This window comes from Otolemur garnettii, unplaced genomic scaffold (genome assembly GCF_000181295.1).
Source record: "Otolemur garnettii isolate 467f Iridium unplaced genomic scaffold, OtoGar3 scaffold00052, whole genome shotgun sequence".
NCBI lineage: Eukaryota > Metazoa > Chordata > Mammalia > Primates > Galagidae > Otolemur > Otolemur garnettii.
The window spans coordinates 6,877,011-6,887,298 of record NW_003852447.1 but is presented as its reverse complement, the minus strand read 5'-3'; positions in this window follow the sequence as shown (position 1 = coordinate 6,887,298).

Here is a 10,288-nt window from a genome sequence, read left to right as displayed (position 1 = left end):
TCTTTTGTTCAATTTGCTTTTTTAATTCTTACTTTGTTATGGTACCATTTGCTAGTGTGTTGCCTAGGTAACATAATATATCAAGTGCTTTTAACTCTAGGGCAATGATGTATATCTTTGGCAGTCTGTAGGTTTTCCGAGGATACACTGATAAATTATCTTGACCTTTGAGTTATTTTTCAGTTGATAGTGTTATGATAACAGCAATGCATTCTGTGACCTTTTGAATATTTGTATATGTCTATTATCCCTTTTCCTAAGTCAGGGCAGCCTATTTTAAGGGCTTTAAAAAATAATTTTGGCCCCGTCTCCTTTTAAGAAAAAAATTGTGGAAGATGCTGATTTGGCCAAAAGAGATTTCTGGATCTCTTTGTAATGGAATGTTGGAGCCTCTGGGTATTAGCTGGTCCAAGGCTATATGGGATTTGTTGTCTTGGACCAGGCTGTGTGACAACACTGCAGAAATGTAAGTAAACTTCTATCTTCAAATTATTCATGTCAGGCTGGGCATGGTGGCACACGCCTGTAGTCCCCACTACTCAGGAGGCTAAGGTGGGAGGATCACTGGAGCCCAAGAGTTGGAGACTTCAGTGAACTACAATTATGCAATAGCACTCACTTGAATCTTGGAAACAGCATGAAACCTTGTCTCTAAAAAATAAAATTAGAAAATATTACTCCTATCTATAAAAATGTAAAATTGGGCCAGGCACAGTGATTCATGCCTCTAATCCTAGCACTTTGGAAGGGCAAGGAGGGAAGATTGCTCAAGGTCAGGACTCTGACACTAGCTTGAGGAAGAGCAAAACTCTGTCTCTAGAAAAAATAGAAAAAACAGGGGGTGTGGTGATGTGTGCTTATAGGTTAAACTACTTGGGAGGCTGAGGCATGACGATTGTTTGAGTGTAGGGCTTTGAGGTTGCTGTTACCTATGATGAGGCCACCACACTCTAGCCCCGGTGACAGAATAAGATCCTCTCTCAAAAAAACAAAAAACAAACAAAAATCAAGAAAAAAAGGCGGCGCCTGCGGCTCAGTGGGTTGGGCGCCGGCTCCATATACCCAGGGTGGCGTGTTCAAACACGGCCCCAGCCGAACTCCAACAAAAAATAGCCAGGTGTTGTGGGGAGTGCCTGTAGTGCCAGCTACTTGGGAGGCTGAGGCAAGCGAATCACCTAATAGAGCTGGAAATTATTCTTCTTGGCAAAGTATCTCAGGAATGGACGAAAAAGTATCCAATGTACTCAGCCCTACTATGAAACTAATATATAGCTTTCATAGGAAAGCTATAACCCAATTATAGCCCAAGAATATGTGGGAAGAGGAGAGGGAGGGGAAGGGAGAGGGGAGGATGGGTGGAGGGAGGGTGATTGGTGGGGTCACATCTATGGTTTATCTTTTAAGGGTACATGTGAATCTTTCTAAGTGAAGAATATAAAAGTCTTAACATAGTAACTAAGAAAGTAACATGAAGGCGATGTTAACCAGTTTGATGAGAATATTTCAAATTGTATATAAAAATAGCACACTGCACCCCATGACAGTATCAAGGTACACAGCTATGATCTAATAAAAAAAAGAAAAAGAGAATCACCTAAGCCCAGGAGTTGGAGGTTGCTGTGAGCAGTGTGACGCCACAGCACTCTGCCGAGGGCGATACAGTAAGACACTGTCTCTACAAAAAAAAAAAAAAAAAAAAAAAAAATCAAGAAAAAATGTAGCATTGTTTCCAGTGGAATGTGACTGATTATTGCCCTGTGGATATTGACTGGTTTTGCCAGTTTTGCATCCAGCTGTAAATTCATTTCAGCATTCTTTACCTGACTATAAAGGTAGCACCTTGAGTTCTCTCTCTGTCTTTTTCCTCTCCTCCCTCTTTTTTTGAAATTGGAGTCTTGCTATATTGCCTAGGCTGGCTTTGAACTTCTGGCCTCAAGTGAATCATTTGATTCAGTCTCTCAAGTAGCTAGGACTTATAGGTGAGAGCCATTGCACTTGGCTACTTTCCGTCTTTTAAACCCTTTTCATTTAGCATTCTTTGTAGAACAGTTACAAAGAATTTCCCTTACTAGTTGTTCACATCTCAAATTACTAATCACATCCCCAATTTCCTTAGTTGGTACATTTGTCAGAACTAAGGAAACTGCATTTCATATATTAATTAATTCTATACCTTATTTAGCTTTCACTAGTTTTTCCATAAAGTCCTTTTTCTGGATCCCGGCCAGGATGTCACATTATATTTAGTTATCATGTTTGTGTAGGCTGTAACAATTTCTCAGATTTTCATTTTTATTTATTTAATTAATTTTTTGAGACAGAGCCTCAAGCTGTCACCCCTGGTGGAGTGCCATGGCATCACAGCTCACAGCAACCTCAAACTCTTGGGCTTAAGCGATTCTCTTGCCTCAGCCTCCCAAGTAGCTGGGACTACTGGCGTCTGCCACAATGTCCCACTATTTTTTGGTTGTAGTTGTTGTTGGGTGAGGGTTTCTCCAGGGACAGGCAGCTTCACCACAGGTGTAAGCCCGCCCTTGGAATTATTATTGTAAAAGAGACAGACTACTAGTTGTCATTATTGTTTGGCAGGCCCAGGCTGGATTTGAACCTGCCAGCTCTGAGGTATGTGGCTGGTGCCTTAGCTGCTTGAGCTACAGGTGCCGAGCCAATTTCTCAGATTTTCCTTGTTTTCAGTAACCTTGACAATTTTGAGGAGCACTGATCAGGTATATGTATTATAAGATGCCTCTGTATTTGAACTGGATATTTTTTTTCATAATTAGACTGAGGTTATGGGTTTTAGAAGGGTGGTAACGGAGGAGAAATGCTATTCTTAACACATTATGTCAGGGGTATGGTATGGGCTGCTAACTATGTTACTGCAGATGGCCTTGACCTTTATTACCTGGTTAACCCTACATTTGCCAGGTTTCTCCACTGTAAAGTTACACCTCCTCGGCTTGGCGCCTGTAGCACAGTGGTTACGGTGCCAGCCACATACACCGAGAGTGGCAGGTTTGAGCCCGGCCTGAGCTAGCTAAAAAATAGCTGGGTGCAGTGGTGGGCACCTGTAGCCCCCGCTACTTGGGAGGCTGAGGAAAGAGAATCGCTTTAAAACCCAAGAGTTGGAGATTGCTGTGACGCCATATTATTCTACCGAGGGCGACATAGTGAGACTGTCTCAAAAAAAAAAAAAAGTTACACCTCCTCTCCCTTGTTCTTTACTCTTTGGAAGCACATTACTAAACACAGAACATATTCAAAGGGTGAGGAACTACGTTCCACCTATTGAGTATGGAGTACCCATGTACATTATTTGGAATTCTTCATTACAAGAGATTTGAAATATGTTTTGAACCAGTTGTTCTATATACAGATTTTCTCCTTATTGGGTTAAATATCAACTAAAAGAATCTTTGATACATGTTGTTTTTGTTTGTTTGTTTTTGTAACAGTCTCGCTCTGTTGCTTAGGCTAGAGAGCCATGGGATCAGCCCAGTTCACATCAACCTTAAACTCCTGGGTTTTGAGGATTCAAGCAATCCTCTGCCTCAGCCTCGCACATAGTTGAGACTACAGCCACCTGCTGCAACGCCCAGCTAATTTTTCTGTTTTTAGTAAAGATGAGGTCTTGCTCCTGAGCTCAAGTGATCCACGTGCTTCGGCCTTCCAGAATGCTAGGATTATGGGCGTGAGCCACTGTGCCCAGCCTCATTTTCTCATTTTATATTTGCATAATATAAAATGAGTTCTGATTTTATTCTTTTTTTAAATTTGCTTTTTCATATCTTTCTACTAAGAAATGCTGTAAGAATTATTTTTTTAAATAGCTCTTTGAAATTCATGGGTAAACTCCATAAACAAATACATTCTCCTGGAAAGAAAACATAGAGCATTATCAATAGTCAAAGAAAAAAAATGAATCATCACACTGACTTTATCAGTCAAGGTGCCACGAACAATCAAATAACACACTCTAAATGAGATAGCCTGGGAAAGTTTTACTTACAAAGGGACTATTTAGGAAGATGAGGGCATTGGGGAACCAAGGGCATAGCAGGAGCTGAGATGGCACTATCATCTTGTCCCGAAGGGAAAAGGGGACGGAGCTGGAATCCAGAAGTAGAGCTATGTATAGATCCTTGAGAAAAGGAATTGACCAGGAAGCACAGTTGATTCAAAGTGAGTGTTCAGGGAGGGAGCTAGGGACATAAATACTTGAATTGTTCTCCATCTCCCTTCACTTTCCTGCCAGAACTCCCTATTGGCAAAACCCAGCCAAAAACTGGAAAGCAGGGAGACCTGCTGAGGGGATCCATAGCGGTCAGCCTCCCAGGGCAGAAGGCAGCGTGGAGAATGCCTCAGTGTGGATCTGGAGGGCAAGCAAGACATATCTAGCACACCGGTTTAGAGAACTTAAAGGCCACAGTGGGGACTCTTGCATTATCTTTTTGTTGGAAGATGATAGCTGGGATGACAAAAAAAGAAATGACTATAGTTCATATTTCTGATGGAAATCCTTAATTTCTCTTGAAGAGTTTAGAGAAGTGAAGTGTGGGATATTTATCTCAAGCAACTGCAATTAAAGGGGAAGGGGAAACAGTATTATCAGATGGCAACTTCCTGATTATTTGTTCCTTTTGACAAGTGCAGCCAAAAAGGGGAAACAGTATTATCAGATGGCAACTTCCTGATTATTTGCTTCTGTGGGCAAGTGCAGCAAAAGAAATATTGTAGTTCTTCAGAATGCTTGAATAATGACATTCTAAAGATCTCATGAAGACAAAAAACACTAGCTCCAAAATTAACGGATAACTGCATTTGTGTATTTATTCAGGTTTTTTTCTCTTTTTTGCCAGGGCTGTGTTTGAACCTGCCACCTCCGGCATATGGGGCCAGCACCCTACCCTTTCGAGCCACAGGTGTTATCCTATTCAGGTTTTTTTCTAAGAGCCAGGGTCTCACTCTGTCACCTATGTTACATAGAGTGCAGTGGCATCATCATAGCTCACTGAAACCTCAGACTCTTGGGCTCTAGTGATTTTTCTTCCTCAGCCTCTCAAGTTCCTCAGCTGGAACTACAGACATGAGCCACCACACTCAGCTATTTTTCTTCCCATGTTGCTCAGGCTGGTCTTGAACTCATAACTTCCTGCCTCGGCCCCTCAAAATGCTGGGATCACTAGAATGAACCATCGTACCCAGCCTATTCAGTTTTAATAAGCATTCATTCATAAGGAAGCCAGAAAAGCAGCCTATGAGATGAAGTAGTACAGTGAATGTAGTCTGCGGAGTTCACATTCTTCCCCACACACCCTTCCCCTGTGATTATCTAGTTCAGGTTTCACTATGACTGTAAAGATGTTTATCTCAGGAGACTCTCACACATAGACAATAAGTATTGTATTATTATTATCTCTAGTAGAGTGAAGGTTACTGTGATGATACATTTTCTCTGATGATTCTCTTAGATATTTTGTTAAAATGAAAATCACCTTTCTGTTGTTTAAACATGTTGCATTGTTAAAATGAAGACTACTTTGATGGTACTCCCTATCAGACAAAGTTAAAATTTTCTAGGTCTATTTCCTTGTACTTCATTATAAAAGTTATTAAAATTGCAATTGAGGCAGAACAGAATCAGGAGGCTACTATCATTGTTCTACAGAATTGCTGGTCTTCTGAAAATAAAGCTTGTTCAGACTGAAAATCCTGTCTCTGCATATTGGCTGGACAGAGTCAGGCAGCTGGATCCCCTTCATTGGGGAACAATCAAGCCACACCATGAGCCAGGTGCTGGAAATAAATGAGAAATAAAACACTGTTTTTACTCTCAAGGAACTCAGAATGTAGGGAAGAGACAGGGAGAACAATGGGGAACATTAGAAAAACTCTAATTTCTCTTCCCAACGTTGTATTTCTTCCCTCCTTTCAGCCTCTCAACAGGGGAAGACAGAACTTGAAAGGGGAGCCACCTTCTGGAAAGCCTGAACAAAACTAAACGGGAGCGAGTGGCCCTAACAGGTAGGTAGCTGTGCCCCAAACAATTTAGCATAAATTAGATTTTCAGGGTCATACCACTTTGGGAAAATTTGTTCTTAGACACCAGCTGACTTTCTGTTCAGAATAGCTTTCTGTCCCCTTTCTCTTTCTCTATAGCACTTCTCTATGCCCAAAAGATCTCCAAAATGTGCCTCTGGCTTCATCTTCCTCTGGTAGTTTTCTTCCTCTAGGATACAGTCAAAAGTCTGATATTCTAAATTCTGTGTTTAGCTGCACTCTGCTGGGTGTGAAGCTGATTAAAGTAATTCTCATTAACTTGTGAATGAAACTTACCCTTCTTAAAGAGTATATTTGCATTTTAATAGCAGTCCCTTAACACAAATTAATTTCTAATTGGTAGAATGTGTGAGAGTTACTTTTCGTGGGAAGAAGGAGGGGAAATTATTCTTTAATTCCCTGTTTGAAAAAGTTGCCACTCTCAGAGCTTCTGGGGTCTTACCTCCCAGTCACTCAGCCAGATGCAATTTTTGCTTCTCTTCCTGAAACTCATCATTATAAACAGCTTTTTAGGTTAAGTCCAATGGGCATGTTTCAGTCTGATTTTCTTTCTCTCTCTTCTAGATATGCCTTCTGCAGTTTCCTTTATAGGACTATCTCCTCCACTTGTCTCTAAATGTCAGTATGTTCCAGCCTTGGCCTTGGTGGCTCTCTGTACATGCCTGCCCGAGGCTGCCTCTGCTCCCACTCCCGTGGCTTTAGTTACCTCCACTCATTCATCCATTCACCACACCTACAATGTGCCAGACAGGGTTCTAAAGAATATGGATACAGCTGTGAAGAAAACCTCAAAGCTTAATATATAGAGTTGGAAATAGGGCAGACAATTCACAGATAAATATTTACACAACATCATGTAGTCATAAAGGCCATGAAGAGAAACAGAGCAGTGTACAGGTGCAATTTTCTTTGCTTTGCTTTTTTCTTTTCTGTTCTTTCGGACAGATTCTGACTCTGTCCCCCAGATAGAGTACCATGTGTCATCACAGCTCAAACTCGTTGGCTCAAGTGATCCTCCTGCCTCAGCCTCCCAAGTAGCTGGGATTATAGGCACTTGCCATGCCTGGATAATTTCTCTATTGTTAGTAGAGACTGGGTCTCACTCTACTCAGGCTGGTCTCAACGGATGCCTGAGCTCAAGTAATCCTCCTGCTTCAGCCTCCCAGAGTGCTAGGATTACAGGCGTGAGCCACTGCATGAAGCCTAAAGATGGAAGTTTCAATAGGCCTCTTGGTGAGGTGACAACTCAGCAGAGTCTGAATGAAGTAACAGTCTATATGTTTATAAAGCTCAAATTTGTCTCTCAAACTTTAAATACTTATATCCGAATACCTATTAGCCCATTCAGATGTCCTTAAGGCACTTGAAGTCCAAGGCTGAACTCATTATTCCTTCCTTTCGTCCCTTCCTCCTCCTCCTTCTTTTTCGCTGTGTGTGTATGTGTTCCCTATTTCTGTAAATGGAACCACCATCTGTCTCCCAGGATGAGAATATGCACATTTCTCATATTCTATCCATCATCTTTTGAATGGCTTTTATATTTGGGGAAATTCCCACATTATGAGTAACCCCTTCTCACCCATCTAGAAATTAGAAATTAGAAGTTCCCAGTCTCCTTCCCAGCTAGGATGAAGGCATCCCATTTAGATACTCCGGTGCAAGACTAAATTTGGAAATGAGCAATGTGAAGAAAACAGACTCTGCACGAGGCTTCCATCTTCTTGGCAGAACTTTCAGGCACAGGGTGCTCAAGACCTAATGCAGAAATAGCATTGGTGGCAGTGTCAATTGTGACAAAGCCAAATTGCTAGTATTTGGGGGCAGCAACAGCAGCAGCAGCACACTGTATCGTTTACTGAAAATAGGGAGCACCAGTGATAAATTCTTGATCTGGACAGTTTTGTGGCGTGCTTCGGGCATTGTGCCTAGAGCTTAGCCTTGAATGTTTCTCCTGGCATCCTAATAATTCTGTGAGCTATCGAATGTATTTTAATACATCAGTTTTTGTTTAAATCAGCCAGAATGAAATCTATTGTTTGCAAGAAAGAACACTAATTGATACAGAAATTATCCTCAGCTGTCCCCTCTCCCTCTGCCTCTCAACTAAGAATTTATAGGACTTTAATTTTCTTCAGCCTCACTTCCTCTTTCTTTGTAGGCCACATTGTCTGTTATCTAGGTTACTGCAGCACTCTCCTGTTTAACCTCTTACCTACGGTTTTGACCTTTCTACCATAGCAGCCAAAACAATCTACCTTTTTAAAACGCAGGTGGGATCCTACCACCCTTTGGCTTAGGATTTATTTTTAATGGCAGGATCCCTAATGCTCTGGGGCTAAAGTTGAGGGCCAAGTCCAAGCTCCTTCAGACCAGCTCTCAGGATCTAGTTCTGGGGGAACTGTATAGTTCCTTTCTGACACTCTGCTTCTTACACCTATTTTCCAATTATATTTTTTTGCCTGTGCTGAACTAGTAGCTATGGGATCCCTTGGGATCCTGTTAGAAATGCAGACTATCAGCCCTAATTCAGATTTACTGAGTCAAATCAGCATTTTAAAGAGATCAATAGGTGATTCATTTCCACATTGAAGTTTGGGTACTACTGCTTTATAGCAATGCCATCTCTTTGCCTCCCAGGGTTTTTACACATTCTGCTTCCTCTGTTGAACTATCGTCCCCTCCTTCACATGCCTAATACTCTTCTGCAAGACTCAGCCAGTTGGTCCTTCAGCAAGAAAACTTTTTTGACTGGTGAAGGCTGGGCTGGGAGGGGCATTCTCTTGTAATCCCAAATGTGGTATTAATTCCTCTGGATTGTAATTTTTTACTTCTTTTTCTTTTCTTCTAAACAGGGATTTTCTAACTTGGTTTTACTTTAATCTGAGAACTTTTTAAAAAATGCTGATTTGGCCAGGTATGATAGCTCATACCTATAATCCTAGCACTTTGAGAGACTGAAGTGGGAGGATTGCTTGAGGCCAAGAGTTGGAAACCAGCCTAAACAAGACCAAGACCCTATCCCTATTAAAAAATAGAAAAATTAGCCATGCACGGTGGCATGTACCTGGAGTCTCAGCTACTCAGGAAGTTGGGGCGGGAGTTTGAGGTTGCAATGAGCTGTAATGAAGCCACTGCTCTCTAGTCCAGATGACAGAGCAAGATCATATCTCACACCCCCACCCCTAATCCCCTAAACACCTAATTCCTACTTCTAGAAATTTTGGTTTTAATTGGTTTGGGTAAGGGCTAGACACGGAATTTTTAAAAAATTCCCAGATAATTATAGTAGGGAGCCAAAGTCAGAGCCTCTGCCCTAGACTTTAAGATCCTGAGGACAGGGATTGTATGTTATCCACTCTTGTTTCCCCAGAGCCTACCACAGTGCCAAGTATACGCACTATACTAACAAATAATTGTTGCTCTGATTTCTCAGGCTACACACCATCCCACCTCATACTCTGTCACATATTTCAGCAGCTATATAGGTAGCTCATTCATCTCATTAAAACAAAGAGTCACTTCTTAAGGAAAGAACTTAGGCTGGTATTTAAAGCAATTTTTTAATTTTTTTGAGACAGAGTCTCACTTTTTTGCCCTGGGTAGAGTGCCATGGGTCTTAGCTCATAGCAACTTCAATCTCTTATGCTCAAAAGATCCCCTTCTCTCATCTTCCCAATTAGTTAGGACTACAGGCGTCCACCACAATGCCCGGCTAGGTTTTCTATGTTTAGTAGAGACAGGATCTTGCCCTTGGTCTTGAACTAAGGAGCTCAAGCAATCTACCTGCCTTGTCCTCCCAGAGTAGTGGGATTACAGGGTTGAGTCACCATGGCTGGCCCGATTTAAAGCATATTTCTAATCATCCCCCTATTCTGTTTTTGAGCCAATTTCATACTGATATAGCAAAGCAGATTTATGTAATTGGATGCTAATAGTCGTGTTGTTTCGGAACACTGTCTCCATGCACCAATTCCACAAAGCAAAGTCACTAATTCTTTTGTTATAAAACTCTTGGGTCCTGAGAATTCAAAATAGTGGGAAAGTTGATAAGATCAATAACAATTGTTAACATACCAAGTAGATTTAGTAAGAGTTAACCATAGTTCTATGGGAGGTTAAAAAATACATTACATTTATACCCTGTTTTCTTAAGTCCAAAGTGATTTCTTAAAACAAACAAAAAACTCCTCATATTTTACCAGGATAGCCCCAGTGGAACAGCTGGAAA